The sequence below is a fragment of the Rana temporaria genome, chromosome 1, assembly GCF_905171775.1.
Source record: "Rana temporaria chromosome 1, aRanTem1.1, whole genome shotgun sequence".
NCBI lineage: Eukaryota > Metazoa > Chordata > Amphibia > Anura > Ranidae > Rana > Rana temporaria.
This window is the reverse complement of record NC_053489.1, coordinates 74,391,485-74,408,239: the sequence shown is the minus strand read 5'-3', so window position 1 is coordinate 74,408,239 and position 16,755 is coordinate 74,391,485.

Here is a 16,755-nt window from a genome sequence, read left to right as displayed (position 1 = left end):
TAACTATACGCCGGAAAAAGCCGACTAGAGACGCTGTAAAAAAATGCGTCGGCCGCTCGTACGTTTGTGGATCGTCGGAAATAGCTAATTTGCATACCTGATGCGGAAAACGACGTGAACGCCACCCAGCGGACGCCGAAGTATTGCATCTTAGATCCGAAGGCGTATGAGGACGTACACCTGTCGGATCTAACCCAGATGCCGTCGTATCTTGGTTTGAGGATTCAAACTAAAGATACGACGCGGGTAATTTGAAAGTACGCCGGCGTATCAGTAGATACCCCGGCGTACTCTGTCTGTGGATCTGCCCCTAAATGTATAATGGAGTCTCAAGGTCTTTGTAGGCACCCAAGTTATACCTCTGACCCATAAAATAGATCCCACACCCCACTGACTCAGAGACAGGGTCAGGTACTTAATTGCTGCCATTAGGGGAAGCCATAGCCAAGACAGGTTCCAACCTATTGACCTTCACTACTGACTAACTTTGATGGCCTAGAATCCCACCAGCTGTCATGACATATTTCCAATCCCCCAGGAAACACACCCATGTAAGCACAAAAAACACCACTAAGTACAGGGGATGGAGGGTGGGATGATTCCCTGATGCCTGCCATCGGTGCCCCTCCTTCCTGCATCCTTCAAACTTTACAAACCCACCACCCCTGTCCACCACTCCCCCTTTTACCAAGTCATGCTGTCCTTCTGTCTATTACTTCCCGATTTTTTTCTCCGGGTCTGACTTTTTTTTTTACAGCTTCTCATTGCTTTTTTTTTACCTTTGGTCTGACATTATCATCAATCTCAAACAGTGGACAGGATGTTTTTCCTACATTTTCCACTTGATTCTGCTCTTGATTCCAGAGGCATTGTACCACCCACAATGTGGTTGAATACTACTACTCTCTGTGAAACTCAGACTTTCAAATGCGCACCTAGATATAACCTGCTGATAACAAACCGTGCAATTATCCTGATTTACATGTCAGATTTTGTGTATCTGTGGTGTTGGCCTTTGAAACATTTAATGCTAAGAAAGTAATGTACTTTTTTTTCTAACCTAAAAAGAATGTCTTGGCTCATCTTTTACTTTCATCGTGCACCATCACAACAGCATTGCTTGAAGTATCTGTCTTTTTTCTCTACATCTGGTACCCTTTTGGTACATACAAAACTCATCAGATGTACGTCAAACTTACGTCCATACTTGACCTCCTTAGACTTTTAAGTAGCAAAAATATTTGCAGGAGCCATTTACATAATCACAGATAGGGATGTATTAATCCTACAGATGAGATTAATAAAATACTTGGAGCCATAGATAATATTTTATTCTATAGATATGGCAGGTAATTCATAAATAATTTCTGGTAAGTCAATAAAAAAAAGATAACATGGTGGGAAGATGACAAATGCTTATTGACGTCATGATATAAAAAAAGAAATGCCTGATCCTTTGAAGATGTTGCTGTTACCATTATGTTTCTGCGGTTGCGCATCTATTTAATATACTGGAGCCAGACTATAATCTGGCTTAAATAAAGCTTGATATCTAGTAAATTAACACATTCCTTATGAAAGATGTAGGAGAACATGAGGACAGTGACATAGGAAAAAAGTTGGATACTTCCTAAGCAAGTAAAGCGATTGTTGTTAAATGAAAATGCAAAGATTAGTCCGCCTAGACAGTTACTTTTTTGGAAGAGGCTGATGCATTTAATTAAACTTCAGCTTCTTTTTTCTTCCAGAGTTTTCATACTATGAGGTTACCTGTCCATGAATTCCCAGCTCAATCTACTTGCCATGGCCAATATGATTATTCAAATCACTGCTATAATGTCAAGTCCTTTTCAAGTACTAATAAACAACAACAAAATATCCTCTGTATGGTGACAAGTCATTTTCTGACTGACATACTGTACATATATATATATATTTGCTATCAGCAAGTGGTAATTAAAAGATCATGGCTGCAGTTGCAGCCATAATCTTGGTATGTTTTTATTTTATCAACCAGCAATTGGCTGTTATGTAAAAGTGACCTGGGTGGCTTTACAGCCACTTTTACAGATCATTTACAGTTCTGTGAAGGGCCACCCCTTCTCCCGCAGCCACCCATGATGGTTCCCAGGCTTTTCTGTCCCTCCAGAGGGTCTGGGACTGTGGTAAACAGCAGGAATGACTTCACACAGATGAGTTGGAGGAACATCAATTCACTGATCTCCTCTATGACAAATCAACCCCAAGTGATGAGGATTTTGCCACTTCCAGTTTCAGAGCTTCCCTGGCTGTACATTTTTAGACATCATAGTTTGTTGTCCTTTCTAAGCATTTGCAATTTTCAAACTTAACATGTTTAGTATCCATTTACTCTACACAATATTGTTTTCTGTTCACTAAAATTCATTTTAGTGTATTTTTTCCCCAACATTTTCATTTGATAAATGGCTGTGCAAATATTGTGTGACAGATACAATTTCAACAGCCACCATTTTATTTTCCATGGCTTGTTTTCAGAAAATATATAATGTGTATATATATTAATGTATATGTAATAATGTAATGCTTGGGGGGGTTATAAGAGATTTTCTAGTACGCAGTGCACTCTCTCCCTCTATCGAAGCAATGTCTGAGTTCTGTGTTGTTGCTGTGATGGGGAAGAGAGAGTGTATTGCACAAATGTGACTTTAGAATGAGGGAGAACACTCATAATGGGTAATGCTAACAATATGGGAGTTTTTCTTGCAGGCTTTGGGATGCTGCAAATGGCCCACAGGTATGGCAATTACATTAAGCAATCTATATATATAAAACTCAACGTGTGTGTGTATGTATGTTCCAGCATCACGTCCAAACGGCTAAAGATATTAACATGAAACTTGGCACACATGTTAATTATATGTCAGCAACAAACATAGGATAGGTGGTTTAACCCTTACCCACCCCCATTTGCCACGGTCAGGGTTTTTCTTTAAAGTCCCATTCAACTCTATGGGAAATACATGTTACTTCATAACTTCCAAACGGCTGTACATATTTCGATAACACTTGGTCACATGTTACTTATATGTCCACTTAAACCATAGGATAGTTAATTTATCCCTTAACTACCCCCATTTGTGAGGGTCAGGGTTTTTGTTTAAAGTCCCATGCAAATCAATGGGAAATGTATGTTCCCACATAACTTCTGTACGCCTGAAGATATTTCAATAATACCTGGTACACATATTGTCCAAACGGCTAAAGATATTAACATGAAACTTGGCACACATGTTACTTATATGTCAGCAACAAACATAGGATAGGTGGTTTAACCCTTACCCACCCCCATTTGCCATGGTCGGGGTTTTTCTTTAAAGTCCCATTCAACTCTATGGGAAATACATGTTACTTCATAACTTCCAAACGGCTGTACATATTTCGATAACACTTGGTCACATGTTACTTATATGTCCACTTAAACTATAGGATAGTTAATTTATCCCTTAACTACCCCCATTTGTGAGGGTCGGGTTTTTGTTTAAAGTCCCATGCAAATCAATGGGAAATGTATGTTCCCACATAACTTCTGTACGCCTGGAGATATTTCAATAATACCTGGTACACATATTACTTATATGCCAAATAAAAATATATGACAGTTAAATTAACCCTTACCTACACCCTTATATAAAAGATGGGTATATTTATATTACTATGATTTTCCTCCCCAAAAGGTTAAGATAGGAAGACCGGGCAACGCCGGGTATTCAGCTAGTATTTTTCATAAAAATAAAAAAAAACATTGGAGGAGGCTGCATGCATTCCCCAGGCTATTATGCAGTGCTCTTGGCTGGTAGTCTCCTTTAGATGTCTATGTCTGTCTTGGGACCAATTCTATTTAACATATTCATAAATTATATAGCGTATGGGATAACTAGTTCAGTCTCAGTTTTTGTGGATGACACAAAGATAAGCAGAGTAATAAACTTGCACCAGGACATATACATTTGTCAGAAAGACCTGAATATAATAAAGGAGTGGGTAGACAAATGGCACATGAAGTTTAATGTGGGGAAATGTAAAGTAATACACTTGGGGGTCAAAAAACATAAATAAAAAATATTCACTACGTGGAGAACAGCTGAGAGATTCAAGGAGGGAGAAGGATCTAGGGGTGCTAATAGATGACAGATTGAGCAACAGCATGCAGTGCCAAGCTTCAGCTACCAAAGCAGGCAGAATATTAGCATGCATAAAAAAGAGATAAACTCCAGGGACAAAGCTATAATTCTGCCACTTTATAAAACTCTAGTTAGGCCTCATCTGGAGTTTTCCAGTCCAGTTCTGGTCACCAGTCCTCCGAAGGGATGTTCTGAAGCTGGAGAGAGTTCAAAGAAGGGCAACAAAACAAATAAGGGGACTGGAAGACCTCAATTATGAGGAATGGCTGCAAACACTACATTTATTCTCGCTAGAGATGAGATGCTTGAGAGGGGACATGATAAAGATGAACAAATATCTCAAGGGGATCCCAGCATAGGAAATAAACTATTCAGTCATAGGGAGTGTAAAAGGAGACGGGGCACACAATGAGACTGGAGGAGAAGCGGTTTAACCTTAAACCTTAAACTCTTCCTCTTTCTGTTGGGGTACCCCTAGTCTCCAAGTCTCCATCCCTAAGTCCCTCCTATTCTCACTCTATACCTCTTCCTTGGGCCAGTTGATAACCTCCCATGGCTTCCAATACCACCTCTATGCCGACGACACCCAGATCTATCTATCCACTCCTCAACTCACCCCCTTGATCTCCTCACGGACATCAAACTTACTTAATGACATATCAGTATGGATGTCACAACACTTTCTCAAACTCAATCTTTCTAAAACTGAGCTTGGTATATTTCCTCCTTCCCAGCCGCCCCATGACTTTACCATTAAGATCAACAGCACAACCATTGGTCCCTCCACACATGCCAAGGTGCTGGGTGTAATCCTTGACTCTGACCTCTCCTTCAGCCCCCACATCCAATCACTGGCTAAATCCTGCTGCCTTAACCTCCGCAACATCTCCAGAATTCTACCCTTCCTGACTAATGACACCACAAAGCAACTTATTCACTCCTTGATTATTTCCTGCCTTGACTACTGTAACTCTCTCCTTAATGGCCTACCCTTACGCAGGCTATACCCCCTTCAGTCTATTATGAATGCAGCTGCTAGACTAATACACCTCACTAACCGATCCATGAGTGCTGCTCCTCTCTGCCAATCCCTTCACTGGCTTCCCCTACCCCACCGTATAAAATTCAAAATGCTAAACACGACATACAAAGCCATCCACAACATTGCCCCCACCTATATCACCAACCTCATCTGCAGATATGGCCCAAATCATCCCCTCCGATCCTCCCTGGACCTCCTGCTCTCTAGCTCTCTTGTTACCTCCTCCCATGCTTGCCTTCCGGACTTCTCCAGAGCCTCTCCCATCCTCTGGAACTCCCTGCCCCGGTATGTCCGATCAGTCCCTAACCTGTCCACCTATCCCACACCCACCTAACAGCTATCGCCGAGCCAACCCCCATCAAATCATTCCTGTATCTATTATGTTTTATTCCACCACCCCCTCCCTTCTGTATTGAACTGTAATTGTGTTGTCCCCCAATCTACATTGTAAAGCGCTGTGTAAACTGTTGGCGCTATATAAATCGTGTATAATAATAATAAACTGCGTAAGGGTTTCTTCACTGTTATGGCAATAAGAATGTGGAACTCTCTCCCACAACTGGTGGTGGCTGCAGGGAGCATGGATATTTTTAAAAGATGTACATCTTAAAGGACACAACATACAGGGATAATTATAGACACTGATACACATGCACCCACACAGGTTGTACTGGATGGACTATTGTCTTTTTTTGGCCTTATTGACTTTAAATGTCCCCTGATTATGACTGGCTCCTCCCACTTCCTCCACTTCTCTTCAGATGTTAGGCTCAATGCTTGTACTAGTAAAAATAATAATAAATAAAGACTTGCCTATAAGCTTATACAGCATCAACATTTAACCAATTGAAGACCGTTTACTAAAAATTTGCATTTTAAAAATTACTCAGAACACCCAAACATTATACTGTATGTATTTGTAGCAGAAGACTTAGAGAATAAAATGGTGGTTGTTGCATTTTTTTTTATGTCAAACATTATTTGTGCAGAGGTTTTTCAAACACAATTTTTGGGGAAAATTACACCTTAATGAATTTAAATGCAAAAAAAAATAAAATTCAATATAACATGGGTAAAATAAGTATTGAACATGTCATCATTTTTCTAGCTAAATATAATTTATATCTAAAGGTGTTATAGATATGAAATTTTCACCACATGTCGGTAACAACCCATGCAATACAAACATACATGCAAATAAACCAAAACAAATACATTCATTAATTAAGATCTGTGTAATAAAATGGAATGACACAGGGGAACACGCTAACTGAAATGTAATTAATACTTTGTACAAAATCCTTTGTTGGCAATGACAGCTTCAAGACGCCTCCTGTATAAAGAAACTAGTCACATGAATTGCTCAGGTGTGATTTTGATTATTTCTTCCCCACAAACAGTCTTCAATAATTGAATGTTCCATGGGCCTCTTCTATGAACTCTGATCTTTAGTTCTTTCCATAGATTTTCTGTTGGATTCAAGTCAGGTGATTGTCTGGGCCTTTCTAGCCGCTTTATTTTCTTACTTTAAAACCAATTGAGAGTTTCCTTGGCTTTGTGTTTGGGTTCATTGCCTTTTTCAAATGTCCACCTTCGTTTCAACTTCATCATCCTAGTAGATGGCAGAAGATTTTTATTAAGAATGTTTTGGTACATGTTTGCTTCATCCACTGCCGTTCCTTTAAATTATCATCATGGGCATCCACTAGATTATTCACCGTGGTGGTGATTTCCCCCAGTGAATTTTCTATGTGATCTACTCTTTCACCCAAGGAGTTAATTTCAGAGGAGAATTTTTGGGTGAGTGTAGCAAAATCTGCGTGTAATGAGCTTTGCAAGGACAGTAGCATATCTTTGGGTCCATTATATCTTTGTCCATTAAAGAGGAAGTAAACCCTCTACTGTAATACATTTCTTTATAAAAAAAACTAGCTCATTATGAATAACTTACCTGAGATGGAAGCCCCCAAAGCAACTCTCGTTCCTCTCCTCCGCTGCCGCCATGATACCCGAGTGACTTCCGGGTATCACTGCTTCAGCGCTGTGATTGGACGGAGACCTGATGACGTCAATCCTGCGCCATCAGTGATGGCACGATCGCCTTTACTAACGCCATGCTTAGTGCGCCTGCGGCGTTGTCTACAGCGCGTGTGCGTCGTAGACATCGGTGCAGTCTTTTCTGCAAATATCTCCTAAACCGTGTAGGTCTTTTCTGCAAATATCTCCTAAACCGTGTAGGTTTAGGAGATATTTGTTACACCTACAGTAGGTGACCGCGATATTGTGTCAATCTCGCTCCCTTTCTCAGCGAGATTGACCACCTACGAGCCCCGTCCTGGGTGCCAGCGCCGAGCCGGCTCGCCGCGATTGGAAAAAGCCGTCAGAGAAGCGACGGGCATCCGACTTGGATTCCCGCCAATTCTAGCCGCTGTGTTTGGTATGAATCATGAGGGGGAACTCCACGCCAAATTTTAAATAAAAAGCCTGCATGGGTTCCTTCCCAGGGGTATACGAGGCCCTTAGATCTGGTATGGATTGTAAGGAGAACCCCTATACCGAAAAAACGGCGTGGGGGTTCCCCCACAATCCATACCAGACCCGTGTCCAAGCACGCCACCCGGCCGGTCAGGAAAGGAGTGGGGACGAGCGAGCGCCCCCCCCTCCTGAGCCGTACCAGGCCGCATGCCCTTAACATGGGGGGGTGCTCTGGGTTAGGGGGGCGTCCTGTGGCCCCCCCACCTCAAAGTACCCTGTCCCCATGTTGATAAGGACAGGGCCTCTTCCCGACAACCCTGGCCGTTGGTTGTCGCGGTCTGCGGGCGGGGGGCTTATCGGAATCTGGAAGCCCCCTTTAATAAGGGGGCCCCCAGATACTGCCCCCCCCCACCCTAGGTGAATGAGTATGGGGGGTACATCGTACCCCTACCCATTCACCTGGAGGAAAAGTGTAAATAAAATAAACACACAACACAGGGTTTTAAAATAATTTATTAGTCAGCTCTGGGGGTCTTCTCCACTCTCCTGGGGGTCTTATTAAAGGGGGCTCCCAGATTACGATAAGCCCCCCGCCCGCAGACCCCGACAACCAACGGCCAGAATTGTCGGGAAGAGGCCCTGTCCTTAGCAACATGGGGACAGGGTACTTTGAGGTGGGGGGGCCGCAGGACGCCCCCCTAACCCAGAGCACTCCCCCCCCCATGTTGAGGGCATGCGGCCTGGTACGGCTCAGGAGGGGGGGCGCTCACTTGTCCCCACTCCTTTCCTGACCGGCCGGGCTGCGTGCTTGGATACGGGTCTGGTATGGATTGTGGGGGAACCCCCACACCGTTTTTTCGGCGTAGGGGTTCTCCTTAAAATCCATACCAGTCCTAAGGGCCTGGTATGCCCCTGGGGGGGAACCCATGCGTTTTTTTTATTTAAAGTTTGGCGTGGAGTTCCCCCTCATGATTCATACCAAATGCAGCGGCTAGAATTGGCGGGAACCCAAGTTGGATCCCCGTCGCTTCTATGACGCGCTCGCTGGAATGTGCTTTTTCTATTTCAGCGAGTGCCAGATGTCGGCACCATGTCGACGAGAATCAGTGCGATGCCGTCGTGCTGGAAACACATTCTCGGCGACAGGTACAGTACAGATAAGCCTTAATCTATTCTTACCTGTAGGTTAAAGTGGTCTGTAAGGGTTTCTAACCACTTTAATGGCTGGTTAGAGGTGGGATATGAGGCTATGGAGGAGGAGCGCAAAGGGAGACAAGAGAGAGTGTCTGCAGCAGCATTACTCACCTTTTCTTCTTGAGTGCTGTCATCTAGTCTCATGCGGGCCTTAGCTGGGGTAGCACAGAGCGAGCTGTGTGTGGAAGGAGAAGGGGGGGAATCTCCTTCATGCAGTGGTCTGGCAGCTTCGGCTTCCTCTGAAAGGTCTGTGTAGTGTGTGGAGGAGGCAGGAGCCCCATCTTTCTGGGCCTTCTCATGTGAGCGCTGGTCATCTTTCTGCTTGCAAGACATGCCAGACATGCTGAGGGAGAGCCTGCAGGTCTCAGGCGGGAGGCGATTGTTGTTCGGGCAGTGATCAGGTCCCCTAGATGCCGAGATGTGCCATAATCGCTCCAGAGCTCGGGACTTAGGCAGCCATTCTGTGTGTGAGCTGGCCACGCCCCCACAATGTCTTGCAACATTTTTCCATTCATCCTTCCTTCAATGATATGAAGTTTGCCAGTACTGTTTGCTGAAAAACAGCCCCACACCATGATGTTTCCACCTCCAACTTCACTGTGGGTATGATGTTGTTGGGGCTATGTTCACTCAGTTCAATTTGACCTCCAAACATGGTGTGTATTATGGCATCCAAAGAGTTACATTTTGGTCTCATCTGACCAGACTATATTCTCCCAGTATTTCACAGGCTTGTCTACATTTTGTGCAGCAAACGCACTTCAATATACTTTTTCCTCAAAAAGAAAAAAGGTATATGTGACGGTATTGGTATGATATCCCCGTCAAAGATTCCCTTCTTCCGTAAGAACGTCACCCAATATTCCACTAGGAGGAATATTCCTGAGATCGCCCATTAAGCCACACATTAGTCCAGGCTTACTGCTAGAACAAGACAGAGTTTAATGTTATATCACACAGCTTATATGTCATTTCCAAAACTGTTACAATGACAAATCTCCGCCCCCCTCTTACACAGTGGGGGGTCTTCAATACAGCTCCTTTGAAATAAAGATATTTCTTTGAACTAATCAGTATCTAGCCGGTTCGGCTCCGCATATAGAGAGATAATTACCACAATGAAGCAATCAGCATAATTAACATGAGCCACTTATCTAATCACAGTAACCAGTAAACACAGGGCTAGAACAATTAACATTTGAAACAGGGCTGGCTGCAGAAGGGTAAATACCATTAACAGCCTTAAACAAGCAGGGAGGATTAACCTGAAGCATATAGGTAAAAAGTCCTTCACAATGGCCCCCCTTTTTCTCCCTGCTCCGGAAAACCCGGTTGGACCTTTCCTGGTCCAGTAGGGTTGACGGGTTCAGAGCTTTTAGTCCGAGGTTAACTCCGTTTGGCGTGACTGACCTCCCTTGGCAACTGCTTCAGACTCAGGTATGCCACCGGGTCGTCAGATCACAAGCCGTTCAGTCCCCAAGTCTTTGTGCGATCTGCAGAGTCACCAGAAGTCAGTGTGAAGACGGCGAATGGGTCTGTGCGCCGCCATCTAGGTGTCCCGCTATGGGAGGGGGCCGGTTATGGCTCTGAAGTGACAGTCACAGGAGATTCATAAAAAGAAAAAGTTATATTTGTTGAAATGCTGTAGCACTGGTGCTCAGAGTCCGGGGGGGGAGGGGACTCAGAGCCCCATCAGGTCAGCCACCCCCTGCTCCCTCCGCAGCCGCCGGTTCTCCTCTTTGAGCTTCTCCAGCTCCATCTCCAGTTCATGGAGCCTGGGGGGGTCAGCCCGCTGTGACCTCAGGTGGTTGTTCTCCTCCTCCATGCGGCTTATGCACTCCTCCAGCTCTATGTACTCACGGATCAGATCCTGCTTGCTCATGTCCTGCAGGCTTTCCACGTGGTCCTTCATCATCAGGAACTGGGTGGTGGTGTAAGGGGCCACCGGTGGGCCCTTGGCGAACATCTCGGCCCGCATCTGGGGCGCCCGCTGCGATTCCATCTCCTCCAGTCGCTTCTTCTCCTCCCAGGTCCGCTGGTTATATGACTTCCAGGACCTCTTCTTCTTGGAGGGTAGCTGGCGGTGCCTCTTTCTGCCCAGCTCCCTCCAAGGCCCCTCCGGCTCATGGCTGTCGCCCATGACCAGCTGACAATGGTGTTCCCTGTTGTCCGTAATAACAGATTGTACCATGAGGGCTTCGTAAGGGGTGCCCAATGGTTCTTCCTGACCCAGCTCCTGGGGATCCCAAGCCGAGTCTACACAATGGGCTGCTGCTGGTGGGCGGTACCCAGGTTGAGACCAATTTGACCTGGTGTTGTCATTCATGGGGCAATTCTGCTTGAAGTGACCCAACTGTTTGCACTGGAAGCAGCGTTGTTCGTTGTCCTCCTGGCGTGGGTAGCGAGGGCTAGATGTCATCGGTCTGTTAGGCGGTTGGTATCTAGCGGCTGGTGGGTGTGAGGGCGCCGTTGGTCGTGGAGGTTGTACCCGTGGTGTGACCTGGTTTGTCTTGCGAGTATCCGCATATTCATCCGCCAACTTCGCGGCCTCTGGTAGAGTCATGGGCCTGCGATCTCTCACCCAATCATTGACGTCCGTCTGGATGTGATTGTAAAATTGCTCCAGGAGCATTAGTTGCAAAATGTCCTCTGCGGTGGTGGCCTGGCTGCTGTTAACCCAGTTAGAGGCCGACAGGGACAACTGGCATGCCCATTCCGCGTAAGAGTCTTTCGTGGTTTTGCGTGAGTCCCTGAACTTCTGTCGGTGGGACTCTGGGGTTACTGCATAATGAGCCAGGAGCACTTCTTTAACCCTGGCGTAGCTATGGATATCCTGATATGGCACGGTCCGGAAAGCATCAGAAGCTTTGCCTGACAGTTTGCCTGACAATATTGCAACCCACTCTCTTCTAGCTATTCGGTGCAGGTTACATTGTCGCTCAAAATCCACCAGGTAGTTATCAATCTCACAGTCCTTTTCATCAAAAGCTTTAAAAGCGCTAAACGGAATCTTCCTTGTGTCTGCTGTGCTGTACTCACTGTTCGGAGAAGGTGCGGCTGCTTGTTGGACTGCTGCCAGTTTTAACTGTAGTTCTGCGTCCCTTATTTCTTTAGCCTCCTGTAGCTCCATCACTCTCAGCACCACATCTGCCGTTGGGTTCGGGCCGAACCATGCTAGCTTCTCTCTCATTAGCTTGTTGGCTGGCGATTCCTCCTCCTGAATCACTGGTGTCTCCATCTCTTGTACCGCTGGCGTTGCTGCAATCCCGTTCTCCTGGTCTATCTCCATTGATTCTGCTATGATGACCCGTTCGGTTTTGTTGCTAGCAATCCTTCCACGAACTTCCAGTAGTTCTTCCAGTGTCTGCTTGGAATCCCGGGTGTAAAGGAGAGTAGAAGGGAAAATCCCGCTGTTGCCAACCAATTTGTGACGGTATTGGTATGATATCCCCGTCAAAGATTCCCTTCTTCCGTAAGAACGTCACCCAATATTCCACTAGGAGGAATATTCCTGAGATCGCCCATTAAGCCACACATTAGTCCAGGCTTACTGCTAGAACAAGACAGAGTTTAATGTTATATCACACAGCTTATATGTCATTTCCAAAACTGTTACAATGACAAATCTCCGCCCCCCTCTTACACAGTGGGGGGTCTTCAATACAGCTCCTTTGAAATAAAGATATTTCTTTGAACTAATCAGTATCTAGCCGGTTCGGCTCCGCATATAGAGAGATAATTACCACAATGAAGCAATCAGCATAATTAACATGAGCCACTTATCTAATCACAGTAACCAGTAAACACAGGGCTAGAACAATTAACATTTGAAACAGGGCTGGCTGCAGAAGGGTAAATACCATTAACAGCCTTAAACAAGCAGGGAGGATTAACCTGAAGCATATAGGTAAAAAGTCCTTCACAGTATATATTTAAACGGCCTATAATACACCACTCAGCGCCAAAGAAAGAAAATACTGTTCCTAAATACCAAACTGGTACTCGAGAAATATATTATAAATAATTAATAATACAATTTCTCACTTATTTAAAAGATAAACAGTCCAAAACTGTGTCGGTCAAATACTAAAACAGTGCTAATGTTGAGCAATATTTGGGGTGTGGCCAACTTCACAGTATAGTCTTTAAAAACAAACCAAAAAGATCCTTGAGAAAAGAGCTTCATCAAAGTCAATGTGGGAGTCCAAACAATGATTTGAATAACATTTATTTAAAAATGATTTCTCTGAAGATATGTTACCATAGTCACAGCTTGAACTGCAAAATGTACAATATTGATAATCCGAATACTGGCAAGCAACCAAACTGTTGAACACAGCACTGTCACAGAAGCACCCCCAATAGGCAAATGCCTATCCCACAGGCACAGCGTCTCACACAGGGGAAACAACAGGATGATGTGAAGCATCAAAGGCTGACAGAGTTGTGCGCTCTTACCCGGACCAAGGTGGATGAATGGACGCTCGGGTGGAGGATGGGATCTGTCAGCCGTAAGTTAGGTGGAACTGTCCTCAAGGTGCGCTGTGAAGAGGCCAGACGCACACTCAACTTCACCTGCTCAGGACGTCTCACTGATGCAGACTAGAGGGTCGGAAACAGCCTTGAAAGGTGCTGGTGCGGGATTGGTAGGTGGTTAGCCAGTAGAGACAGGATGGGCGTGCTGCCAAAATCCTATGGCTGGAACGCTGTCTCAGGAGATGTGTGCAGTGTGCAAAGTGGCACGGGCTGGAACAGGAAACTTTCGCTGCTACAAACTTAGGACAACATTGTCGGGTCAAAGCCCTTCGTCAGGTCATTGAGTTGACCTGACGAAGGGCTTTGACCCGACACATGTTGTCCTGAGCAGGTGAAGTTGAGCGTGCGTCTGGCCTCTTCACAGTGCACCTTGAGGACAGTTCCACCTAACTTACGGCTGACAGATCCCATCCTCCACCCGAGCGTCCATTCATCCACCTTGGTCCGGGTAAGAGCGCACAACTCTGTCAGCCTTTGATGCTTCACATCATCCTGTTGTTTCCCCTGTGTGAGATGCTGTGCCTGTGGGATAGGCATTTGCCTATTGGGGGTGCTTCTGTGACAGTGCTGTGTTCAATAGTTTGGTTGCTTGCCAGTATTCGGATTATCAATATTGTACATTTTGCAGTTCAAGCTGTGACTATGGTAACATATCTTCAGAGAAATAATTTTTAAATACATTTTATTCAAATCATTGTTTGGACTCCAACATTGACTTTGATGAAGCGCCTTTCTCAAGGATCTTTTTGGTTTGTTTTTATCCACTCGCATCACTCCTGATGTGTATATCTTTCCAGCAGCTCATCAACAATATTAACCATTCATCATTATTGTCACACAAATATTTATTTCAGACTCATCATAAGGTCACACTGTGTTTATATTGTCACACTTTCCATTTTTTGGCGCCGTACTTGTTTTGTCTGACAGTATAGTCTTTGTAAACAGTGTTATAAGTCACAGTAGTTCATAAGTGGCTTTGGGTGATCCTAAAAAAGCAGTCACAGTGTGCACCTTCCACCGATTCCCCAAATTCCACCACGTGACACCACACACCCCTCATGGGATTGCACTCACCAGAACATTAAGTTCAGCCAGCCTTTAGAAGAGGTGTTTCCTCTGAACCTTATCCTGTAATTACCACCATCTCCAGGAGATTAATGGGTGATCAGAGCTCCAATAAGTGTCATAGAACAAAACAGAGTGCACATAATTCAAAGAGCCCCTCACATAAATATCCCCTCATAAAATACACATACTAGAAATGCAATCAATTGAAGCTTAGAAAGTGAAATCTCATGTGCACTTTACCGTTCAGCCTTCCAGCGTGAGCATCTGTATGACCAAGGAGCGAACCCAGTCACTTCCCCGTTGCAGAGCCAGCAGCGGTGAAGCGCACGCGTCACTTCCGGAATGTCGTATGGGTCACCTCCTGATGTGTTTTGTCATATCCGACTTCCACAGAGGGCTTTTTCCTCAGCAATGAAGTCTTGCGTGGTGAGCGTGTATACAGGCCATGGTGGAAAAGTGAATTATTTATTGTTTTCTTTGAAACAATTGTACCTGCTAATTCCAGGTCTTTCTGAAGCTCTCCACAAGTGGCCCATGGGTCTTAGACAACTTTTCTGATAATTATTTTCACTCCTCTTGTGGGAGCACCAGGTCGTGGCTAGTTAATGGTGAAATTATGTTCTCTACCCTTCTGGATTATGGCCCCAACAGTGCTCACTGGAACATTCAGAGGTTTAGAAATCCTTCTGTAACCAATGCCATGAGTATGTTTTGCAATAATAGGGTTGCAAAGGTTTTGAGAGAGCTCTTTGCTTTTACCCATCGTGAGATGTTTCTTGTGTGACACCTTGGTAGTAAACATTTTTAGGCAATCAGTTGGAACTGAACCAGCTGATATAAATTTGCACTGACAAGGGGCAGGATTGCTTTTTCATTACTGATAGATTTCACCTGGTGCCCTGGCTTTCCGTGCCTTTTTGCACCTCCCTTTATTCATGTGTTCAATACTTTTTCCTTGTGTCATTACATTTTATTACACATAACTTCATTTCTGAACTTACTTGTTTTGTTTTCCTTATATGTATGGATTGCATGGGTTGTTACAAAATGTGGTGAAAATGTCATGTCAATAGCACCTTTAGAAATATATTTACCTAGAAAAATGTGTTGGTAAAATGTAAAAGATGATGCTGCACTGAGTAAATAAATACCTAAAATGTCATGTTTTACAATTGCACACATTCATGACATGGCGACAAAATACAAAACTTAAAAATCTCCATAGGCAACACATTAACATTTTTTACAGGTTACCAGTTCAGAGTTACAGAGGAGGTCTAGCACTAGAATTATTACTCTCACTAAAATGTTTTTGGCGATTTCTCACATGTGTGTTGTGCAAACACTGTATACATGCCTTGTATGTGTTTGTTTTCGGCCTGCGAGGGGGACACAAATTTTTTTTCAAGTATTAATTAATTACTTTTTTATTTTTTACACTATCCCTTTAATTTAATTTTTGATCACTTTTATTCCTATCACAAGAAATGTAAACATCCCTTGTAATAGAAATAAGACATGACCGATTCTATTTATAGAAACATCGGGGGTCTTTAAGACCCTAGATCTCTCCTCTATCCTGGAAAGCATGACATAAAAAAATGATCTTGTGCTTTCCAAAAAAAAAGGCAGTGTTTACATCTACCCTAACCGGAGGTCACGTATTGATAACCCGGTGGCACCACCAGATAGGATACCAGAATCCCCTTGGCTCTTCCATACGATCAGCTGGCTCCCCTGGTCGATCGCATGTAAAAGCCCGGAGAGGTGCCAGTGGGTGGCAACTAATTAGCTGCTAGGATTGCTTTTAGAGGAAAGGGAATTGCCAGCTAAAAAAAAAATATCAGGGTTATGGCATACAGCTGGAGCTACAACCCTAGTAAAACCACTCAAAGGCAATAACGTTTTTTTTTTTTACAATTGTGGGGATGCTTTTTTTGGATAATTCTTTTAAAAAGACTTTCTGGATAGTTTTCACATAGCTGAACCAGCACACTCATTCCCTTTTAGTTGTCGGGTGCCAAACTTCTAATACCGTGAGAACCCTTTAACTTTAAAGAAAAAAACAATAAAGGTCAAGCTGTTTGGCCTGCAAAGTGGGAATAATTTAAAGATATCCAGTAAACAAGCAGTACAAAAGCAGAGCTCAAACTTAGTCTATTAATTTTCTCATTAAAGGGATTAAGATCGTGATATTGAAGAACATTTTGATGTTCATGGTGATACACTTTGTCAGGGTTATTGGCTAAAAAGGAATAATTCTTTCATGTATGA